General features: G+C 37.5%; 1 protein-coding gene across 3 annotated transcripts in view; it reads right to left on the bottom strand.

Annotated features, from left to right (window-relative positions):
- The window catches only part of KCNT2 (potassium sodium-activated channel subfamily T member 2), a 443,182-nt gene that overhangs the window by 307,760 nt on the left and 111,026 nt on the right, over positions 1-24,396 (bottom strand). The gene's annotated exons all lie outside the window — the stretch shown is intronic.

The raw sequence follows: 24,396 nt of genomic DNA, 5'->3' as shown, positions 1-24,396 counted from the left end.
GGCAAAAGAGGGAGAAAACAGTCACAAATAGAATTTCACTCAATAAATACTACAATAAACAACTGTGTTTTCTAGGGAAACTGACTTCATCCCCACAATCATGTGTTGGTATGTTCTTTTGTTTGTTCCTTTTGTTTACTTTAGCATAATGGCTAAGAGGGATAAGAGCACAGACTTTGGGATCAAATGATATGCATTGTACTACCAGTTTTCCTAACTTTCATTCTCTACAAAATGCGGATATTACTTTCATTAACATGGTTGTTATAAAAGTTAGAGATACTTCCTATGTGAGACAAACAACTAGACAATAGCAAATAACTTTTTTTCTGGAATGTTGATAGTTAAAAAGTGTTACTAGACAAATATTTATGGAAGGAAAACAAAAACTGTGGATCATTGATGTCAATTTGATATAGTTGATTCCTCCAAGATGACACCACCCTTATGGCAGAAAGTGAAGAAGAACTAAAGAGCCTCTTGATGAACGTGAAAGAGGAGAGTGAAAAAGTTGGCTTAAAACTCAACATTCAGAAAACGAAGATCATGGCATCTGGTCCCATCACTTCATGGAAAATAGATGGGGAAACAGTGGAAACAGTGGCAGACTTTATTTTTCTGGGCTCCAAAATCACTGCAGATGGTGACTGCAGCCATGAAATAAAAAGACACTTACTCCTTGGAAGAAAAGTTATGACCAAACTAGACAGCATATTAAAATCCAGAGACATTACTTTGCCAACAAAGGTCTGTCTAGTCAAAGCTATGGTTTTTCCAGTAGTCATGTATGGATGTGAGAGTTGAATTATAAAGAAAGCTGAGCACTGAAGAATTGATGCTTTTGAACTGTGGTGTTGGAGAAGACTCTTGAGAGTCCCTTGGACTGCAAGAAGATCCAACCAGTCTATCCTAAAGGAAATCAGTCCTGAATATTCATTGGAAAGCCTGATGCTGAAGCTGAAACTCCAATACTTTGGCCATCTGATGCGATGAATAGACTTATTTGAAAAGACCCTGATGCTGGGAAAGATTGAAGGCAGGAAAGAGAAGGGAACAACAGAGGATGAGATGGTTAGATGGCATCACTGACTTAATGGATATGAGTGTGAGTCAACTCCAGGAGTTGGCGATGGACAGGGAGGCCTGGCGTGCTGCGGTCCATGGGGTCACAAAGAGTCGGACACGACTGAGCGACTGAACTGAACTGAAGATTGCTCTAAGAAACATTTGCTTAGGAAAAATAAGTATATAAAGCAGTAAATAACTTCACTGTTTTACTCCAGAAAATCTCTCCAGATCAACTTACTGGGAACAATATACATCACTTATTTACAAGACTTTCATAGTCTTATTACTCGTTCAAAACCCTCACTTTGTTGTTTCCGCCAGTTCAAAGGGACTTACGACGAATTTTCACCATTCGAAACCCCTTTCACCGTAAAAGATCCCTCTCGCACTTATTCCGAACTATAATAAAGATATTACTTCTAACATTATCCTGTGAAACATAGCTAATGTTTAATCTCTAGCTTCAGGGAGTTTAAATAAACTTAGTTTTGCTTTATCTACAAATGTCTGGTGACATTTCAATTATTTAAACAACTGTATAGAGGGAATTATCTTACACCTGCAGATTTATAACATAATTATGTTTACTTAAACATAGAGAATGTGGGTCTAGAGCATTATTGTTAGCAACTGTATGGTGTTCTTCTATATTGTTCTCTATATTACGATCCACCATTTTCCCACAATCCGCTTATGGAATTGTGTAACTTTAAGTTTTGTTGGCTGATTATGAAAAAAATGCAGGAATAATAATCATGTATTTTTTCTAATAAATAATCAGTATATCGTCCATATTTTTACTAAAGAACATAAAATGTAAATTATGTAGATGACAAATGATAACAGTGATCTAAAAACCTGTTTATTAACTCATCATTTTAGCAGGCAAATAACTTCTCTCAGGGAATTTTCCCAATATTTTTTTTTCCTAAAATTGTACAAGAAGATAGACAATGGTATAGTTTAAAGTGTGAAAATGTTATATTAGAGAAACATTTGCTGTCAATTTTTTTCTGTCGATTTTGTCAGAAAAAGTATCCAAAATTTGGAAGCAGGAAAAAAGGTTTCAAGATGTTCTTTTAATAAACTGCTCACCTTGACTTTACATTTTCTGTGCATTTCTTCAACAGTGAAGGAACAGACCTTAGTGAGTAGAGTTGTGTCAAGTAGTTAAGCAACAAATCTCCACCCAACAAAAGAGAAAACACCAAATGTTCCACAGAACTTCTAGAGGTGGGACTACTAACCCAGACATCTTATTTTAGCATTGTCTAGAAATACCTAACTTCTTCAATACTCTACCAGTTTGAAATCAGTGCTGTATCCCTCATTAATGAGTTGAGTATAAGTTTTGACATTTCAGTTCATATTTGTATGAGGGACATGTTTTTTAACCTTTTGGAAAGTTTATTCTAAAATTTCCTTCTCAAATTAATAAGGGTTTCTTATTAATTACCAGCATAATTTAAGTTGTCCCAATTGCTTTGATAAACAATTTGGTATTTATATTATAAAATAAAACAAAAATTACATAAAATTCCAATCTAAATCACATAGGCAATTTTGTGGAACCTGATAAGCTGATTCTATAGATGGTGAAAGATTAAACAAGATATTTTGTGAAGGAGAATAAAGAGTAGATATCCTCTCTACCTGACGGAGATCAAGACCTAGGATCCTATGGTAATCAAAAGATTCTAAGCATGGCACAGAGAAAGAAAAATTGATTAGGGGAATACAACAGTCAAAAAATTGGCTCATGCATTTATTAAATATTACTGTGAAACAAAAACATTATGAGAGATCAATAGGAAAAAGAGGCACTTTAATTTTTTTTTTAAATATGCATACAAATAGGAAAAAAAGAAATTGGACCTCTATCTCACATCATGTAGGCTTCCCTGGTGGCTCAGTAGTAAAGAACCCAACTGCCAATTCAGGAGAAGTAGGTTCAGTCTCTGGGTTGGGAAGATCCCCTGGAGGAGGAAATCACAACCCACTCAAGTATTCTTGCCTGGGAAATCCCATGGACAGAGGAGGCTGGTGGGCTACAGTCCATGCAATCGCAAAGAGTCAGATAAGACTAAGCAAATAACAATTTCACTTTTGACCACAAATTTTCTATTTTTTAACCTATTGCGTTTTTTTTTTCTGATTATAAAATACACTAAAATGGTATATTTCATATACCACAATGGCTGATAGATACATTTGGAATTTATTGGATTAAAATTTATTTACATAAGAAAAACTGGCTATTTCAGCTTCAACTAATTTAGTAAATAAATATTATTGCTAAGACTGTATCATGATTAAGTACATATAACTGAATATGATGGACATGAAAATTTAGCACCCAGATCCACCTCCTTCACCATGAGCTGGATAATTTGTTCTACTTCCAGGGAGCCCAATCAGAGACACTGGCAAGTACTTAATATAGATTGTCTCTGAGATTAATGACAAGCCAGCTGGATCAAAAAGCAAGCAAGTAACTATGATCACATTGACAACATGCAGAAAAGAACAAATTGCTTTATTACAAAAGGAAAAAAAAAATCAAAGTAATTCAGGATTTTGCTTTTGACAATATCGTGAAACACACTCCATAAACTCTCCCCAAATGAAATACCTTGAAAAGTTAAAAAAATAGTATCAAACATACACACGACACACCACTTTTTAACATGTATGTCTTAGCTAGCAGGAAAGTAAGAGAAATCTTTTGGAAGCCAGAAAAGACAAGAAATTAAGAAATTGGAGTAATAAATGATTATTAACTCTGCTGTTCACAATGGTGTAATCTGCCAATTTTTGATGATATGGAGTTTCTATTTTGACAGGAGACCTGGCAAAGAAATACCGCACGAAGAGCACCACAGAAATCTCCCACAGAAGTCCCCTAGAGAGAACCAGGGTTATTGAAAGACAATATACATCATCAGCACATGAACTGAGGGAAACAACCTTGCAGAAGATGGTGAATGCACTCGGCCACCTTGGCCGTGGAAGAAATAAACTGACACTGAGACTTGTGATATTAGCTTTCTAGAGCTGCCATAACAAAATACGTGCATGACTTAAATTTATTTCCTCATAGTTCTGGAGTCTGGAAGCCTAAGATCAAGCAAGGGGCCAGTGGGTTGATTTCTCCTTGGCTGGCAGACAGCAACTTCTGACTATGTCCTCACAGGGTCCTTCCTCTGAGTTCAAGCATCACTGGTGACTCTGTGTGATCAAATTTGCCCTTTACATAAGAACAACAATCTGTTTTTGCTTTATTGACTATGTCAAAGCCTTTGACTGTGTGGATCACAATAAACTGTGGAAAATTCTGAAAGAGATTGGAACACCAGACCATCTGACCTGCCACTTGAGAAATCTGTATGCAGCTCAGGATGCAACAGTTAGAACTGCACATGGAACAACAGACTGGTTCCAAATAGGAAAAAGAGTACGTCAAGGCTGTATATTGTCACCCTGCTTATTTAACTTATATGCAGAATACATCATGACAAATGCTGGGCTGGAAAAAGCACAAGCTGGAATCAAGATTGCTGGGAGAAATATCAATAACCTCAGATATGCAGATGACACCACCCTTATGGCAGAAAGTAAAGAAGAACTAAAGAGCCTCTTGATGAAACTGAAAGAGGAAAGTGAAAAAGTTGGCTTAAAACTCAACATTCAGAAAACGAAGATCATGGCATCCAGTCCCATCACTTCATGGCAAATAGATGGGAACAGTGGCTGACTTTATTTTTGGGGCTCCAAAATCACTGCAGATGGTGATTGCAGCCATGAAATTAAAAGACGTTTACTCCTTGGGAGCAAAGTTATGACCAACCTAGACAGCATATTAAAAAGCAGAGACATTACTTTGCCAACAACTGTCCACCTAGTCAAGGCTATGGCTTTTCCAATACTCATGTATGGATGTGAGAGTTGGCCTATAAAGACAGTTGAGCACTGAAGAATTGATGCTTGTTGGAAAAGACTCTTGAGAGTCCCTTGGCCTGCAAAGAGGTCCAACAAGTCCATCCTAAAGGAGATCAGTCCTGGGTGTTCATTTGGAAGAACTGATGCTGAAGCTGGAACTCCAATACTTTGGCCACCTGATGCAAAGGGCTGACTCATTTGAAAAGACCCTGATGCTGGGAAAGATTGAAGGAGGGAGGAAAAGGGGATGACATCACCTTGGATGGCATCACCGACTCAATGGACATGAGTTTGAGTAAACTCTGGGAGTTGGTGATGGACAGGTAGGCCTGGCATGCTGTAGTCCATGGAGTCGCAGAGTTGCACACGACTGAGCAACTGAACTGAACTGAACAGTTTAACTTAATTATCCCTTTAAATGTGCCGTCTCCAAATATTTATCATTCTAAAGTACTGAGGATTAAGGCTTCAAGAATCTGCCTGTAATGCTGGTGATCTGGGTTCAGTTCCTGGGTCAGGAAGATCCCATGGAGAAGGGAATGGCAACTCGCTCCAGTATTCTTGCCTGGGAAATCCCATGAATGGAGGAGCCTGGTGGGTTAGTCCATGGGGTCACAAAGAGTCAGATATGACTGAGTGATAATACACACACAGACACAAATTTTGCAGGACACAATTTAGCTCATAACATTTACAAAGATTAAAACCCCTGGCTCCAATCCCTCACATTTTGTTCTTTATTAAGCCTATTCCACTTCCAGACCAAATCTGCAAATGCCAAGGTCACCAATGACCTCTATGTGGCACAACGCAGGAATCAGGCATGAGGCCTCTGACATATCTTGTCTACATTTAACATAATCGATCACTTCCTCATCCTTGAATCTCTATTCTCTTACTTTTCCTCCCACTTTATGTTTACTCCTTCTGAGTATCCTTGGCTAGTTCATTCCCTTTTCTTCTTAAAATCTATCCTTTTGGAATTATACTCAAAGAGTAATGCATCTCTATGCCCAAGTTTGCCAAATTTATATATCTTGCTCAGTCCTCTCTTCTGAACTCATACATTCAAATTCAACTGCCTACTCAACTTTTCTCAAATGGATGTCTCCAACTTTGCATAACCGACACCTAAATTTCTGATTTTTTTTCCCCTAAAATCTTTCCCCAATCTGAGCTGATATTAAATCCACCCTTCCAGTGGCACAGACAAAAGTCATATAATTATACCCCATTCAACTTCTCATTTGTGCACATATTAATATTATTCTCCTATTCTAAGGCATGACCTTTAATTAGATATGACTGAAGAAACTGCCAGATTGAATCCCTTGGGTGAGTGATGTATAGCACAAAGGGAAGTATTGCAAAGGAAATAACCACCCACTTTTTTCTTCCTATCCCCTTACTGTGTCTGAGAAAGAAGATACTCTGATCTACCTGCTCATTTTCCCTATGTTTACTCCCTACCTCTCCCCAATTAATCCAAATTATGCTATCCAGAGTTCTATAAAAATTCAGAATTAGTTTAAGAGAGGATAAAATTTGCCATTGCACAGCTTCTTAAAGCCTCATTAAACCACAAGCTCCACTAAAACAATACTAATCAGCTTTTGCTTATAACTGTTTGCCCAGTGCCTAGACTATAGTGGATGTTCACTCATATATATAGATTTAAAAATTATTTGGCAGTAGTTGCCTCTGATACCACATTAGCATCTGAAGTTGACAACTACCAGCATGCAGAGGATGGCAATCTGTGACTGCTGCCATCTGGCCTCTATGCTAGGAAACAGAGACTCCCAAATAACCTTGTTCCAAAAGGAAGAACACATTTGTTAATTTGCAAATGCATTCTTCTGACTTGCCATGGATGATATGGACACTCTAGTGTGTCATAATTCTTCTTTATTTCCTCAACCAGACTTCATTATCATACAAATTAACAGGTTTTAAATCTGTGGGTGCAGTACTTTACAACAGAAAATACTCAGCTGGATCTTTACCAAAATGAACAACTCTTCAACTAAGATTTCCTTTGCCTTCCTTCTCAGCCTTGCTCTGCTTCTTTCAGGTCTCATTTTAGACGCCACCTGAACCTTCTACCACAGTCTCTAAGTGACACACATGAATTTCTGCTCAGTGCACTCAATTCCTTTGACCATAGGACTTATTACCATGTATTGGAATAATCTTTTGAAAGGTTTTAAAATTTAGAGAGAGAGAGAGAAAAAAAACAAAACAAAACTAGTTCTATGGCATAGGGCACTGAACACAGCAATGTTAAAGAAAGAAAAAGGATGACTTAAAATATTTATATAATTAGAAAGTGGGTACATTTACATTTTGAAACTGTATACCCTCCTTGAGAGAAGCAGAAACAGCTTAGCTTAGTGCTTTGCAAGAATAAAGAGCAGAAATAGACTGAAATAGACAGGAAGCTACCAAGTACCAGATGGAAGGCATCATTAATAACATCAAACTCTAAGCCTCATCAAGAGTTGATTTGAGGGCATGTTTCTTGCTGTGTGTCCCTCTGAAGCTGCTAGTAATGGCTTTGCTTGGCTCTAAAATTGTGAGGGCAGGAGCTATGTCTATTTTGTTCATTTTTTTTTTTTTAATTGGAGGATAATTGCTTTACAGTGTTGTGTTGGTTTGTACTGTACAACAACATGAGTCAGTCTTAACTACATAAATGTGTGTGATTAGTCACTCAGTCATGTCCAGCTCTTTGTGACCCTATGAACTGTAGCCCACCAGGCTACTCTGCCCTTGGGGATTCTCCAGACAAGAATACTGGAGTGGGTTGCCATGCCCTCCTCCAGGGGATCTTACCGACCCAGGGATTGAACCCAGGTCTCCTGCATTACAGGTAGATTCTTTACCATTTGAGCCACCAGAGAAGCCCTAAAGACCAGCGTGGGTAGCCTATCCCTTCTCCAGGGAATCTTCCCAACCCAGGAATTGAACTGGGGTCTCTTGCATCACATGCTGATTCTTTACCAGCTGAGCTACCAGGGAAGCCCAACTATATCTATCTATCTGTCTGCTGTGTGCTCAACTACTCAGTCTTGTCCTACTCTCTGTGACCCTATGGGCTGTAACCCACTAAATTCTCTGTCCATGGAGTTTTTTCAGGCAAGAATACTGGAGTGGGCTGCTATTTCTTACTCCAGGGGATCTTTCGACCCAGGGATGGAACCTGCATCTCTTGCATGCCCTGAACTGGCAGGCAGATTCCTTACCACTAGCGCCACCTGGGAAGCCCATATATGTATACGTTTATGTATATAATCCCCTCCCTCTTGGGCCTCCCTCCTGCCCCCCCACCCACCCTCCCAGGTCATCACAGAAGCACCAAGTTGACCTCCGTGTGCTATACAGCAGCTTCCCACTAGCTCTCCATTTTATACATGATAGTGTATGTAAACCAATGCTACTTTCTCAACTCATCCCACCCTCTCCTTCCCCCGCTGTGTCCACATGGCCATTCTCTGTTTTGCATCTCCATTCCTTCCCTGCAAACAGGTTCACCAGTTACTTTGTTCATTTTGATTGTGTTCTAAGAATCCAACATAGTGCCAGGTACACATAATAGGTATGCAATATAGTTGCTGAGGGTTGAATTAATTTTGCTATATAATAGCTTGTTTTTTTTTTTGCTCATGATTATTTACATTCTTATCTGTCAAATCATATTCTCAATTTAAAATCTCTTCTGAAGATTTTTCTAATTTTCCACCATCCTTCCTTTATACATTCTGATGCTGGGGCTTATTTAAAATTTCCCAGTATCACCTTCAACCTTCCTTACTCTGCCCACCAAAATAATCAGTAGTATTATTATTTCTTCTCTGTGGCAGAGCACTACTGAGAATATTTTTTTTTCTTTCTAATACTTTCAGAGTAATTTTTGAATTCTGCATGAATTACTCATAAAATGTGGCCAAAAAATGTGTACTATGTAAACACTGACACACATTTACTTAAACATTTACAGAAGTACATATATAGCATTTGAATATTAATTTACACATTCAAACACTAGTCAATGACATCTTTATATTTATATAAAATATAAGAGAGTTGATTGCCATTTGTTTATTTCTGTTGGGTGTTTTTCTTTTACACATTAATAAATCATTAAATTCCAAAATTATCACTTTAGAAATTCTGCCAAAACATGTCTTTTAGAATTGTGAAACTATTTGCTCATGAAATAAAGCATGTAAGATATCCCCCTGATTAATTAAGTCTGGATTTCAATCATCAGTTTGTTAAGAGGGAAACAAAATGAACAGAATTCATCTCAAAAAAAGAAAAAGAAAGAAAACCATAATAGAGACAGCATCCATTCCAAAAATTCAGCCTCAAAACTCATGTCTCTGATTTAGGAAAACTGATAAGAGTTTTAAAGTACTAAAAACAACTGGGGAAAATTCTACATTTTGGTTTATCATCACTGCTAATATTCCTGGAAAGGAACTAAAAAGATGATTGAAAGCACTTGCAGCACTTTTTTAGATGAAGACAATTTTACCAGCATCCACAGCTATGGGAAAGACTATAGCACAGCCTTTTCAAGGATCCTGAGGCTGGTCACCAGAACTCAGAAGGTCATCACCTCACATTCTAGTCCCTATTAAGAAGACTTGCAAAATACAAAGCTGCTAGGTTTCTGTTAAAAGGCGGTCAAATCACACCATAAAATAGATAATAATTTCGGGAATACTAGTACCATGAAAACTTGCTTAACACTCTACTATTTATGAAATATGCATATTTCATTTTTACATTCATAAATGTTGAACACACACTGACACTCCATTAACAGAAAAGGCATTCCTTTGGATTGGAAAAAAGTTGATGTGAAATTAAAGCCTGACTATAGACACATCTTGTAAAAATAATTAGAGTCAATTATAATGGAGTTTTTCCTCTTAATGATGGAATCATATTTTCCTTTATTTAAGGAAAAAAGTGCCAATATTATGTGTAGTTTTCTATAAAAACCAAAGAATATAAAATCTCCATAGTTATATTTAACCGTATGTTTGTGAAGAAAGAATCTGTACTTGGCAATTCCATTTCAAACTGGTTTTCATTGTCTCCATGTATATATAACAATTCACCGTTCTTTTTTAATTAAACTTGTTTGTAAACATACTTTGTGTTAATTTATATTAACAAAAGTTAAAAATTAAAGTGAGAACATAAATTTTGCTGTCCTTAAAGGGGTTATAGGTCTTTAAAATACAAACAGAGAACAATAGTACATATGCAAAAAGTATAAATAATAGAGATTCCAGCGGTTTCTGATGAAGAACAGATGTGCATATGTGAAAATAATGTTATCATAATACAACTCAGTGAAATCTAAATCAAGTTACTAACACTTTGCATATATATGCTCTGACTCAAAAAAATTGCAGATGACCTAAATGACTATATTGTTATGTGTTGCACTGCTTAGGACTCTTCAGTTTTCAACTGAGAAAACAGACCTATTCCAACTCTTTTAAATTAAAAAGGAATTTAAACTCTTTCATAATAGAAAAGTGCCAGCCTTAGGTTGACTGCAAGAATGGCTTGAAGCAGGAGCTCATCAATTTCACCAAGACCTTATTTTTCTCCATCTCTCAACTTCATTTCCCTCCATCTCTCAAGTTCATTTCCCTTACTTAATCCTGAAACAGATTTTCCTTTATAGTAATAAGATGAACTCAACTGGTCCAGAAATTACATCTATTCATGTTAAATGCAGAAAGAAAAATAAGCAAGTCTTTACCAGAATTTCATTGATCACAGGCTGTCAATGGATCTGATCGTGCCATGCATCCATCCCTAAATTAAACACTGAGGTCAAGGGATGAAGTTGGCTTAGCCTTGGTCATATCTTTAAGTCTCAAATCTGCAGCTTGGTTAGGGGTAGGGTGGACTGAGATAGAAGAAAAGCTGGTTTTCCAGAGAGAAATCAAGATTCATTTTCAAAAATGAGTAACTGGATACCAGTGGTATAAAAATAAATAAGTAAAATGATGTATGATATGATGTAAAATATACAGTTCAAATTAAAATCATATAAGATTTATTTTCAATGCTAAGCAAGATCTTCATGTTCCTATATCTTAAATATTATTAACATAAATAATATTTTTAAATGACATTAGAATTGCATTAGGGCATTTCTACATTGATACTATTGGATTTAGAACTTTGGATATCAACTTATTGAGGTAGTTCTAGCTATCAAAATTTCATTTTGCATACATCTCTCACTATAAGTAGACAGGAAAATCAAATTACATCTAAAGCAGCATTAAACTGTCTCCTAGCTTAGAAAAATTGATTTAAATAAAATGTCAGGTTTCAATTTGTATGAATACAGGGAGTGTTTTTCTATATAATCTCCAGTTTTATATCTATTTTATATATTATTGTGACTGGAACAGAAAAACAGATGGAAAGCAATCACGAAAAGGTGGCAGGGTTTTATAAATCATATCAAAGAGTTTGAACTTGGACTTTAAAGTAATGGTGAACCATTTACACACAATTATTATGTCTGTGGTTTTTTATATATCTAATCAGTATAGAGATTGCATTACAAGGGTCAAGATTAAATGTGAGGAAACCCAGTAGTTCAGGGGTAAAAAAAAAAAAAAGATGTCAAGTTTGTTAGTGCTAGAAATAAGACAGTTTGGTGATATGTTGTATATCAAGGTCCCTGTGAAGAAAACAAGTCAAATTTGACTCTCAGATTTCTAGCTTAAGTATCTGATAGATATGGGTGTCATTTAACAGGAAAGCAAATATCAGAAAAGTGTATTTTGGTGATTTTTATTTGCTGGAAAATAGCTAGTGAACAGATAGAAAATGACCAAATCATTACTGTCAGTGTTTTCAAGTCATCTGTGGGTTTTCATGAAGCAGCAAAAAGTGCGAGTCTTTAGGGCCAGTTCCCAGTTGAGATCGAACAAGATGGTGCCCTGTCTTCTTATGCCAGCTCCCATGTTTCAAACAAGTGCTTTTTCCATGGCCTATTTAGTATCATGTATTTTGCACTTTTTGGTGTGCTTTCTGTTGGTGATTTCACTCTTCAAAGGAACCCAAAAGCTGCAATGCTCAAGTGCTGTCTCGGTTCCTAGATGACAGGCTGGGATATGCCTTTTGGAGAAATGTTTGTTAGATAAGCTTCATTCAGGAATAAGTTAAGAGTGTTATTGTTTGTGAGTTCAATGTTCCTTTACAAAAAGGAATTTCACTGATAGGTATGTGAGCCTGCTCTGGGAAAGGTCAAATTTAGATCTATATTGCATGATGAAGCTATGGAAAAGCCAGCTAAAAGTGGGGATTCATGAGATGTGGACAATTCAAATGTTCAAACACACCTGAAAAAAGAAAGTGTTAGTTGCTCAGTTGTGTCCGACTCTGCAACCCCATGGCCTATAACCCGCCAGGCTTCTCTGTCCATGGAATTCTCCAGGCAAGAGTACTAGAATGGGTAGGCTTCCATTCTCCAGGGAATCTTTCCAACCCAGGGATGGAACCTGGTTCTCCTGTCTATAATAATATAATAATCCAAATTATATATTGAGTTTACTCTTAAACAATGCAAAGTGTTTAGAAATCAGACAAAAGTTCACTCTTAAACAATGCAAAGTGTTAGAAATCAGTCAAAAGTTCACTTATAACTTTACGGTCAGCTTTTTGCATCCTTGGCTCAACCTACCACAAACCAGGTATTACTGTAATATTTACCATTAAAAAGAATCCACATGCAAGTGGACACACTCAATTCACCTGTGTTGTTCAAGGGTCAACTGTAGCACTTGTTCTGATTCTTGCTCAGGACCTATGTTGTATTAATAGTTTTACACGGAGAGTGTAATTTATGCTTGTCTATTCTTCAACCATTACCAACACAAAGGCATGGACTGCCTTGCATTTTTCTTTTTGCATTCCCCATGGTGTGTTGGTTCTACATTATATCCCTCAAAACTTCCTGTTAAAGAAACAAAAGGTCTTTTGTAATGGCAAATTATCTTTTATTCATTTTAATGCGAATGGAAAAGGTGGACTTCAGAGCATTTATGAGCCATTTATTAGCTTCAATAATTTGCCTTGCGTTATCAAAGTTTTACTACCACAAAGACTGAAAGTACACACATAGAAATCGATCTCACAAAAATAAAGTTGGTTAAAATTAACTGAAATGTGTTCAGAGAGATTCATAGGTAAATAATGACACTTCACTAGCAAAACAATGACTTAAAAATCAAGGATACTAATAATCTAACAAATTTCCCCAAAATGAAGCCATTATCTTTACAGTTTCAAGTACTTTAAAAGCTGCTTGAATTTCTTTCATGAGGAAGAGTATTAATAGGAACCTATTATTCGGGTTATAAATCAGTGTGTGCCCTTTGAAAATAACATAGGTTTCTATCATATGAAGGATATATACTTAATAACTCAGAATCTTTCATTTAAATAAAATATAAAGTTTCAATTTTAAAAGTTTCAATTAGTTTAAATAATTTAATGTGAAACAAAGTTCCTGGTGCACATGAAAGAATATAATTAATATAAAGAAATATATTACACAAAGCCTCAAGCTGAATTCATTTCTCACTGTAATGTGCAGATGTTCAAATGATTTTTTAATTTGCTTAGTTCAGCAGTTGCCATGAAAAAATCTAATTTGTAGGTCAAGAAACCTGTTTTTCCACTTAAGCATCTTTAACACTTACATAGCTCAATCACTTTATTCTAATTATATGGAAGGTAAATTAACAAATATGGGTGAAAGGAAATAGAAGGGAAAAACAATCCCAAATGACTAATATGAAGAAGAGGGAAAAAATTCATCACCAACAAAATTATGGTCTCCAATATGTACTTAATCATTAAGACAATAAACACCTGCTAAATAGCTGAGAAAAGAAGAAAAGCTAAAGACAAAGGAGAAAAGGAAATATATACCCATATGAATGCAGATTTCCAAGGAATAGCAAGGACAGATAAGAAAGCCTTCCTAAATGATCAGTGCAAAGAAATAGAGGAAAACAATAGAATGGGAAAGACTAGAGATCTCTTCAAGAAAATTAGAGATACTAGGGAATATTTCATGCAAAGATGGGCACAATAAAGGACAGAAATGGTATGGACCTAACAGAAACAGAAGATATAAAGAAGAGGTGGCAAGAATACACAAAACTATACAAAAAAGATCTTCATGACCCAGAAAACCATGATGGTGTGATCACTCACCTACAGCCAGACATCCTGGAATGCAAAGTCAAATGGGCCTTCGAAGCATCACTGTGAATAAAGCTAGTGGAGGTGATGGAATTCCAGTTGAGCTATTTCAAATCCTGAAAGATGATCTTGTGAATGTGCTGCATTCACTATGCCAGCAAATTTGGAAAACTCAGCAGTGGCCACAGGACTGGAAAAGATCAGTTTTTATTCCAATCCCACAGAAAGACAATGCCAAAGAATGTTCAAACTACTGCACAATTGCAGTCATCTCACATGCTAGCAAAGTAATGCTCAAAATTCTCCAAGCCAGGCTTCAACAGTACATGAACTGTGAACTTCCAGATGTTCAAGCTGGATTTAGAAAAGGCAGAGGAATGAGAGATCAAATTGCTAACATCCGTTGGATCGTAGAAAAAGCAAGAAGAGTTCCAGAAAAATATCTACTTCTACTTTATTGATTATGCCAATGCCTTTGATTATGTGGATCACAACAAACTGTGGAAAAATCTGCAAGAGATGAGAATACCAGACTACCTTACTGCCCACCTGAGAAATCTGTATGAATGTCAAGAATCCACAGTTAGAACTGGACATGAAACAATAGAATGGCTCCAAATCAGGAAAGGAGTATGTCAAGGTTGTATATTGTTACCCTATTTATTTAAATAATATGCAGAATACATCATGCAAAATGCCGGGCTGGATGAAGCACAAGCTGGAATCAAGATTGTCGGGAGAAATATCAATAACCTCAGATATGCAGATGACATCACTCTTATGTCAGAAGGTGAAAAAGAATTAAAAAGCCTCTTGATGAAAGTGAAAGAGGAGAATGAAAAAGTAGGCTTAAAGCTCAACATTCAGAAAAGTAATATCATGGCATCCGGCCCAGAACTTCATGGCAAATAGATGGGGAAAGAGTATCAGACTTTATTTTGGGGGGCTCTAAAATCACTGCAGAAGGTGACTGAAGCCGTGAAATCAAAAGACGCTTAGTCCTTGGAAGGAAAGTTACGACCAACCTAGACAGCATATTAAAAAGCAGAGACATTACTTTGCCAACAAAGGTCCATCTAGTCAAGGCTATGGTTTTTCCAGTGGTCATGTATGGATGTGGAGTTGGACTATAAAGAAAGTTGAGTGCCGAAGAATTGATGCTTTTGAACTGTGGTGTTGGAGAAGACTCTTGAGAGTCCCTTGGACTGCAAGGAGGTCCAACCAGTCCATCCTAAAGGAGATCAGTTCTGAGTGTTCATTGGAAGGCCTGATGCTGAAGCTGAAACTCCTATACTTTGGCCACCTGATGTGAAGAGCTGACTCATTTGAAAAGACCCTAATGTTGGGAAAGATTGAGGGCAGGAGGAGAAGGGGATGACAGAGGATGAGAATGTTGGATGGCATCACCGACTCAATGGACATGAGTTTGGGGTAAACTCCAGGAGTTAGTGATGGACAGGGAGGCCTGGGGTGCTGTGGTCCATGGTGTCAAAAAGAGTTGGACACGACTGAGCGACTGAACTGATGAACTCTTTGTATAGTTTGGATATTAATGTTAGCCCCTTTATTGGGTATATGGTGTGTAATTATCTTCTCTCATCCTATAGATGACCTTTCTGTTTTGTTGAAAGCTTCCTTCACTGTCCCAAAGCTTTTCAGTTTGATGTAGTCTCATTTGTTTATTTTTGTTTCCTTTGCCTGAGGAGAAAGATCCAAAAATATATTTCTAAGACTAAGATCAAATAGTGGACCACCTGTTTTCTTCTAGAAGTTTTATGTTTCAGGCCTTACCTTAAGTCATTAATCCATTTTGAATTTATTTTTGTAGAGAGAACGTCCCTCACTTATGGACAAGTTCCATGCTGAGAGCACATTCATAAATCCAACATGTTCGTAAGTACAACAAAGTTAGCCTAGATATCCAACTAACATGATAGGTTACATACTCCTGGGCTGTAATAGGTTTATAATACTTCTCACACAAATAATTCCTAAGAAACAAACACAAAAATAAAGAAAATAGTTTTAATCTTACAGTACAATACCTTGAAAAGTGCAGCAGTACAGTAAAACAGCTGGCATATAGGGACAGGCATCGAGTGAACAGTAAGAAGTGTTACTGACTGGAAAAGGGAGAGAAGGTGGGAGATGGTAGAGCTGAAGGATTGCCAGCAACAGGAGACAGAAAGCAAGCTGCAGTTTCAGTCATATCTCATGCTGATGGCACAGGTTCTGGTTCCTTGCTGGATTCAATTCTATGTACCCTCTTGAAAAAATTACCCAGGGATGTCTGGGTAGTAGCTCTTTTGCTCATCACAGATGACATGAAGCACAGATTGCTTTCTGAACAGCTGCAGCAACCTTCATGTACCATTCTACACTCTACAGTCCTGTGCCTCAACAACTAACAGAGTCCCCTTAAATAAAGAAAATCCCCTTGCCATTCCCTGTGTTGTGAATCTCTTCCATTCTTCAGTTACTTCTTTTTCTTGTCTCTCTTAGTCCTTCCTCTGGGACTCCAATTCCATGAGGTCTTCATTAGTAAACTTGTGTTATAGAACAAGGGGTTCAGTGTAGTCATCCTCTTGCAGATCTACCTCCAGCTTCTTGGTGAGTGTCACTAAGTTGCTGAAGACCTCTTTGGACTCCTCATCCAACCTCTCAAATCCACAAAAATCATGAAAAAAGTGCAGGTAATGGTTCTTCCAAACCTCATTGGTGGTGATGGCCTTAACCTCGCACCAAGCAAAGTCAGTTTTTTAATGATCTTGTAGATGTTACAGTCCTTCCAAAACTGTTACAAATTTACTCCTGATTCACCACTAACCTTTACTATCTGACAAACAAAGTGTGGTGTAAATATTTCATAAAAGTTTCTACAACTCCGTAGTCCATAGGTTGGATGAGAAGCAGTATTTGGTGGTAGATGGACTACTTTGGGGCTTCCCAGGTGGCACTGAAAGTGAAAGCAAAAGTTGCTCAGTAGTATCTGACTGTTTGTGACCCCATGTACTATACAGTCCATGGAATTCTCCAGGCCAGAATACTGGAGTGGCTAGCAGTTCCTTTCTCCAGGGGAGCTTCTCAATCTAGGGATTGAACTCAGGTCTCCTGCAATGCAGGTGGATTCTTCACCATCTGAGACACCGGGAAAGCCAGGTGACGCTAGAAGTAGAGAATCCACCTGCCAATGCAGGAGATGCAAGAGATGTGGGTTCAATCCCTGGGTCGGGAGGAGTCCCTGGAGAAGGAAATGGCAACCCACTCCAGTATTCTTGCCTGGAAAATCCCATGGACAGAGAAGCCTGGTAGATTGTAATCCACGAGGTCACAAAGAGTTGGACATGACTGAGCATACATACACATGCACTACTTAGATGTTGGGATGAAAGTTGTGCATGAATGGGTGGTGGCCCAAAGCACTGTTGAGTGGCAAAAGAATGGGATATCCTTCTCCAAGCAATATTTCTCTACCTCTAGGATAAAGTGATAGAAAAAATCGGTCTTGGAATATTGCCTATATAACCGAGGCTTTGGGATTACTCTTCCACACAACTGGAAGAGAGCCCTTGGCCATGTTCTTAAGTGCTCTTGGGTTAATAATAAATTAAGAAAGACTATAGTTCCATATCACCAGAAGCAGTACCACCAAACAACAGATTTAGCCTCTCCTTTGCTGCCTCAGATCCTGGTATCAACTTTTTCTCCTTACTGATATGACTTTAGTCTGGCAACATCTTCCAGTACAGTCTTGTCTCATCTATATTAAAAATCTGCTTGGGTAAATATACATCTTCATCAATAATTTCTTCAAGTGTTCAGGAAATTCCTGGGCAGCTACCATATCTGCACTTGCTGCCTTATTGCTTACTTTTACATTGTAAAGATTGACTCTAGTCTTAAACTGATAAACAGCCATAGGTGGTGATGTTTTAGCCACTAAGTCATGTCTGAGTCTTTGCAACCCCGTGGACTATACTCCACCAGACTCTTCCACCCATGGGATTTCCCAGGCAAGAATAATGGAACGGGTTGCCATTTCTTTCTCCAGGGGATCTTTCCGACCCAGGAATCGAACTCCTGTCTCCTGCTTGGCAGGTAGATTCTTTACCACTGAGTCACCTTGGAAACCAGCCAAAGCTAGCATTAAAAGATGTGTCCTTTGATTCTTCACCGTTTTTCTTTCTCAAGTCTTCATAAAGTTTTTATCTTTCTCTTGGATCAACATTAAGCTGAGCAGGACTTGATCTGACGCTGATCCTGCATCCAAACACTGAGAACTTTTTCAATCACCTCTGTCACTTTTCCATGCTTCTTTGATATTGTCGACATCACTGACACAGCAGACTTCACATGTCCCGTGATTTTGTCCTTGTGCTAACAGTTGAATGAATGAGCTTTATCTACCATCTTTTCACCTCACTCCACTCAATAATTTTCACTTTTATTTCCATTGTTATTGTTTGGCATTTCGTAGCAGTACCAACTACACCACCACTGCTTTTACACTTGCTTCTGCACATTCCTGAACTTGAAATAAAGGTACTGTACTACTGTAATCTATACCATACTGTACAGTAAAGTGCACAAAAGCATAACCACTTGTAGAGGATGCATGCACATGACAATGTATGTCAGACATGCAAACTAATTTCTGTAACTGGACATGCAAAAACACATTATCATCTTTGAAAATTGGCCACTTGAAGAGTTGGACGTAGAAGACTTACTGTGTAGTGTGAGAAAGTAGTTCAGTTTGATTATTTTGCATGTAGCTGTCTAGTTTTCCCAGTGCAATTTATTAAAGAAGATATCTTTTTCTCATCGCACATTCTTGACTCCTTTGTTATGGGTCAGTTGAACACATAAGTATGAGTTTATTTCTGGGTTCCCAACTCTGTTCCACTGATGTATGTGGCTGTTCTTGTGACAGCATCACATTACTTTGATTACTGCAGCTTTGCAATGTAGTTTAAAATCAGGGAGTGTGATACTTCCAGCTTTTTTATTGTTGTTGATGTTGTTTTTCTTCTCAAGATTGCTTTGGTGTTTGAGGAGTAATATGTTTTAAAACAAATTTTATAATTATTTGTCCTAGTTCTGTGAAAAACTGCAGTGGTATTTTGGTACAGATTGCACTGAATCTGCAGAGTACCTTTGGTAGTATAGTCATATTAACAATATTAATTCTTTCAATCCATGATTATGTATATCTTGCCATCTGTTTGGGTTGTCTTCACTTTTTTTCATCAGTATCTCATAGTCTCCCATGTACAGGTCTTTTACCTCCTTGGTTAGATTTATTTCTAGGTAGTTTATTCTTTCTTATGCAATTGTAGATGAGATTTTCCTACTTCTTTCCTAATAGTTTATCACTAGAGCATATCAACAGATTTCTGTACATTAACTCTGTATCCTGAAAATTTACTAAATTCATTGATGAGCACTAATAATTTTTGGTGGAGTCTTTAGGATGTTCTCTATATAGATCACATCATCTGCATAGTGACCATTTTACTTTTTTCTTTCCAATTTAGATTCCTTTTATTTCTATTTCTGGCTGACTGCTGTGATTAGGACTTCCAAAACTATACTGAGTAAAAGTGGTTGAGAGTGACCATCCATGTCTACTTCCTGATCTTAAGAAAAAATGCTTTCTGCTTTTCACCATGGAGAATGATGTTAGCTGTGGGCTTGTAAAATGTGGCCTTTATTTTGTTGAGATATGTATCCTCTATGCCGACTCTATTAACAAATTTATCACAAATGGATGCTGAATGTTGTCAAAAGTTTTTCTGCATCTATTAACATAATCATATAATTTTTATATTTCAGTTTGTTACTGTGGAATCTCATGTTGACTGATTTATAGATACTGAACTATTCTTACATTACTAGAGGAAATCCCACTGGATGATAACTTATGATCCTTTTAAGGCACTGTTGAATTTGGTCTGCTAATATTTGGTTGAGAATTTTTGTATCTATGCCTATCAGAGATATGAAGTTATAAATTTCTATTCTCTGGTGTCTATCTCTGGTTTTGGTATTAGGATGGAGCTGGTCTTGTAGAATGAGTTTGGAAACCCTTCTTCCACTTCAATTTTCAGAACAGTTTGAGAAAAATAGGCTTTAACTCTTGTTTAAATGTTTGGGAGAATTCATCTGTGAAACTATCTGGCCCAGACATTTATCTTTTGGGAGTTTTAAAATTATTGATTCAATTTCATTCCTGGTAATATCTGTTCTAATTTTCCATGTTTTATGATTTGCTCAAGCAAATATATGAGATTGTAGGTTCCTAGGAGTTTATCCATTTCTTCTAGGTTGTCCATTTTATTGCTGTATAATTGTTCAGAGCAATTTCTTAGGATCTTTTTTATTTCTTGTGTGTCAATCATAATGTCTCCTCTATCATTTCTGATTTTATAGATTTTGACCCTGTCTCTTTTTGTTCTTGATGAGTATGGCCAAAAGTTTATATCAAATTTATCTTTTCAAAGGACCAGTTCTTAGCATCCTATTTTTATCTCCATTTCACTTATTTTTGCTCTGGTCTTTATTTTCTCCTTCTTCTAATTCTGGGTTTAGTTTGCTCTCCTTCTTCCAGTTCCTTTAAGGCTGGATTATTTAAGACTTTTCTCATTTCCTAAAGCAGGCATGTATCACTATTAACTTCCCTCTTAGAACGGGTTTTGCTTCAGCACACAGATTTTGAACCAGTGTATTTATGTTTTCATTTGTCTCCATGCATTTTTTAAAAAATTTCCTCTTTGATCGAGTCAGTGATCCACAGGTTGTATAGTAGCATATTGTTTAGTCTCCATGTGTTTGTGTGGGGTTTTTTGTAGCTTTTCTTATAGTTGATTTTTAATCCCAGACAATTGTGGTTGCCAAGGATACCTAATATGATTTCAATCAATAAAATTATCCATACTTGTTTTGTGGCCAACCATGTTATCTATCCTAAAGAATGTTCCAAGTACATGAGAAAAGAATGCATATTTTGCTGCTTTTAGATGGAAGTTTCTATAATAATCTATTAAGCCCAATTGGTCAAACATGTCATTACTGCAGTGTTTCCTTATTAATTCTGTCTGGAGGTAATTGGGGTAAGTGTGGTGTTAAAATCCCCTACTATTGTGTTTCTAACAATTTCTCCCTTCAGGTTTGGTGACAGAAGTTTAGTATTCTCATTTCTTAAAATTCTGCTTTATTTTTTCTGTTCAATATGGATGAACATTTCCAGTGATCTTTCAGTTTTCTGATCCATTTCTTGGCATCATCTAATCAACCAATGATCTCCTTTAGTGTATTTATTTCAGTTAACTGAAATAGTTAGTTTAGTTCTGTTTAGTTATTCTTTATATCCTCTCCCTCTTTGTTAAAATTTCACTGTGTTCATCTATTGCTCTCCAGGGTTCATTGAGCATCTTTATCATCATTACCAAAATCACTACAGATGGTGACTGCAGCCATGAAATTAAAAGGCGCTTACTCCTTGGAAGGAAAGTTATGACCAACCTAGATACCATATTCAAAAGCAGAGACATTACTTTGCCAACAAAGGTTCGTCTAGTCAAGGCTATGGTTTTTCCTGTGGTCATGTATGGATGTGAGAGTTGGACTGTGAAGAAGGCTGAGCACCAAAGAATTGATGCTTTTGAACTGTGGTGTTGGAGAAGACTCTTGAGAGTCCCATGGACTGCAAGGAGATCCAACCAGTCCATTCTGAAGGAGATCAGCCCTGGGATTTCTTTGGAAGGAATGATGCTAAAGCTGAAACTCCAGTACTTTGGCCACCTCATGCGAAGAGTTGACTCATTGGAAAAGACTCTGATGCTGGGAGGGATTGGGGGCAAAAGGAGAAGGAGATGACAGAGGATGAGATGGCTGGATGGCATCACTGACTCGATGGACATGAGTCTCAGTGAACTCCGGGAATTAGTGATGGACAGGGAGGCCTGGCATGCTGCGATTCATGGGGTTGCAAAGAGTCGAACACGACTGAGCGACTGATCTGATCTGATCTGATCTGATCTGATGATCATTACCTTAAATTCTTCACTGGGTAGACCGCTACCTCCACTTCATTCAGTTCTTTTTTTGAAATTTAGTTTTGTCTACTCATATGGAAAATATTCCTCTGTCTCTTTGTTTTGCTGAATTTTCTGTGCTTATTTCTCTGTATTAGGTAGGTTGGTTGCATTTCCTGATCTTGGAGAAATAGTTTTATGTAGAAGCCATGTTACAGAACCCAATAGCACATCCTTGCCTGGTCACCAGAGCCATATGCTCTAGGCATGCCCTCCATGTGACCTGTGAGGTCTCTTCCACTGTGGCAAAGCCAACCTTTGTGGGCACACTGGAGGCAGTTTACAACATGGCACACTGGGCCATGTTGAGGGCAGTGGTTATAGGGTCCAAGGGCCACCTTACTGGTGCTGACCCCCTGAGGGGCAGAGTTGGGTCTTGGTCACTGCCTATAGGGCCAGGTGGGACCTGCTTGGGAGTGGGTAAGCCCAAATTACTAATAAGATGGAGGGAGAATTCCTTAAACAGTGGTTGCTAGCACCTCTGCCCTTGAGATAGAATGAGCTCCTGAAAATGACTGCTGTCAGCATCTGCATGCATGTTAAGTCGCTTCAGTCACGTCCAACTCTGTGCGACCCCATGGACTCCATCCTGCCACGCTCCTCTGTCCATGGAATTCTCTTGGCAAGAATATTGGAGTATGTTGCCATTCTCTTCTCTGGGGTATCTTCCCAACCCAGGAAGGTGGAAGGAGAATTCCTCAAACACTGCTTACTAGCACCACTGCCCTTGAGATAGAATGAGTTGCTGAAAATGACTGCTGCCAGTGTCTACATCCCCAGTAGGAGCTCAAACTTACTGCCTCACTGGAGTGATTGCCAATATGAGCAAGTACTCTGGCCCAGGATTCTTTCAAATACTGCCTGTGTGCTGGGACTCCAAGTATATGAGATTCTGTGTGTGCCCTTTAAGAATGAAGTCTCTGTTTCATACCACTTTCTGGCTCTCCCATGGGTACATCCTGCTGGCCTCAAAGCCAGACATTCTGGGGGCTCATCTCCCAAGTGCAGATCTCCAGGATGGAGAGGCCAAGGGGGTTTCACACCCCTTGTTCCTTTAGCAGAATTCCTGTAACTGTGATTATCCCGGTTCACAGGTTGCCTAGTTTGGGATGTGAGTGTTAATTATAACATGTATCACTGTGGTTCCTTCTTTATAATTTTAATAGTGGAAAATATGTTTTGCTTATCTTTAGTTCTGTCTCATCAATATTTGCTCTGTAAGTATTTATAATTTTAGAGTGCCTGTGGAAGGAGGTGAGCTCAGGGTCTTCCAACATTTTAGCCACACATTTGGCATTTTTTGTCTAATATTACAAAATAACTAAGAATTATCATTCTCTTTATATAAATGAGATAGATGGGGCTCAGGAAATTCACTACTTGCCCATAATCACACTGCTAGTAAGTCATGAAGCTGGGATCTAAAAGAAGTGCAACTTTGCAATGAAAATAAAATGAATCTTGAAGACTTATTCCCATATTTCTTACAGTTTATCTCATAAAAACATGAGATATAAAGGACTCTAACTCTTTCTGGACAAAAATTCTTTGGAATTAGATTTAAAGATAGAAACCAAAACCCAAATTAGATAAGCAATGTCACTGAGGTGAATTTCTTTCATACATAGTGTCAGAGAAAGAGGTGAACTCATGTTTGATTCCCAGATCATGGATCTTGCTAATGTACCAGATTTCTTCTGCCATGTCTCCTGTACTTTTAACTTATCAACTTTCTTAGCCTCCAAATGAATTTGATTAACTACCTCTAATAAACATTTTCAAAGAAAAAAAAAGAATGATAATGACCAATAATGGAATGACAGCTATCTTTCGCTGGTCTAATAATTTCTATCATCAGTTCTACGGGGAAATGACCACTTCTAGGTAAAAAAATAAATAAATAAAAGGTTATGCTTTTTTAATCTAAATAGTCTGTCTCATTTTCAAACAAGGTTTTAATTTCTTTAGTACATCAGTACTGTGGTTATTGTAAACATGTAGAAAGCAAGTACTTCTAATTCTGCATAGGATA

Source organism: Bos taurus, chromosome 16 (genome assembly GCF_002263795.3).
Source record: "Bos taurus isolate L1 Dominette 01449 registration number 42190680 breed Hereford chromosome 16, ARS-UCD2.0, whole genome shotgun sequence".
Classification (NCBI taxonomy): Eukaryota; Metazoa; Chordata; class Mammalia; order Artiodactyla; family Bovidae; genus Bos; species Bos taurus.
Note: the sequence above shows the minus strand (reverse complement) of the source record. Positions and strands in the feature narration are given on the sequence as shown.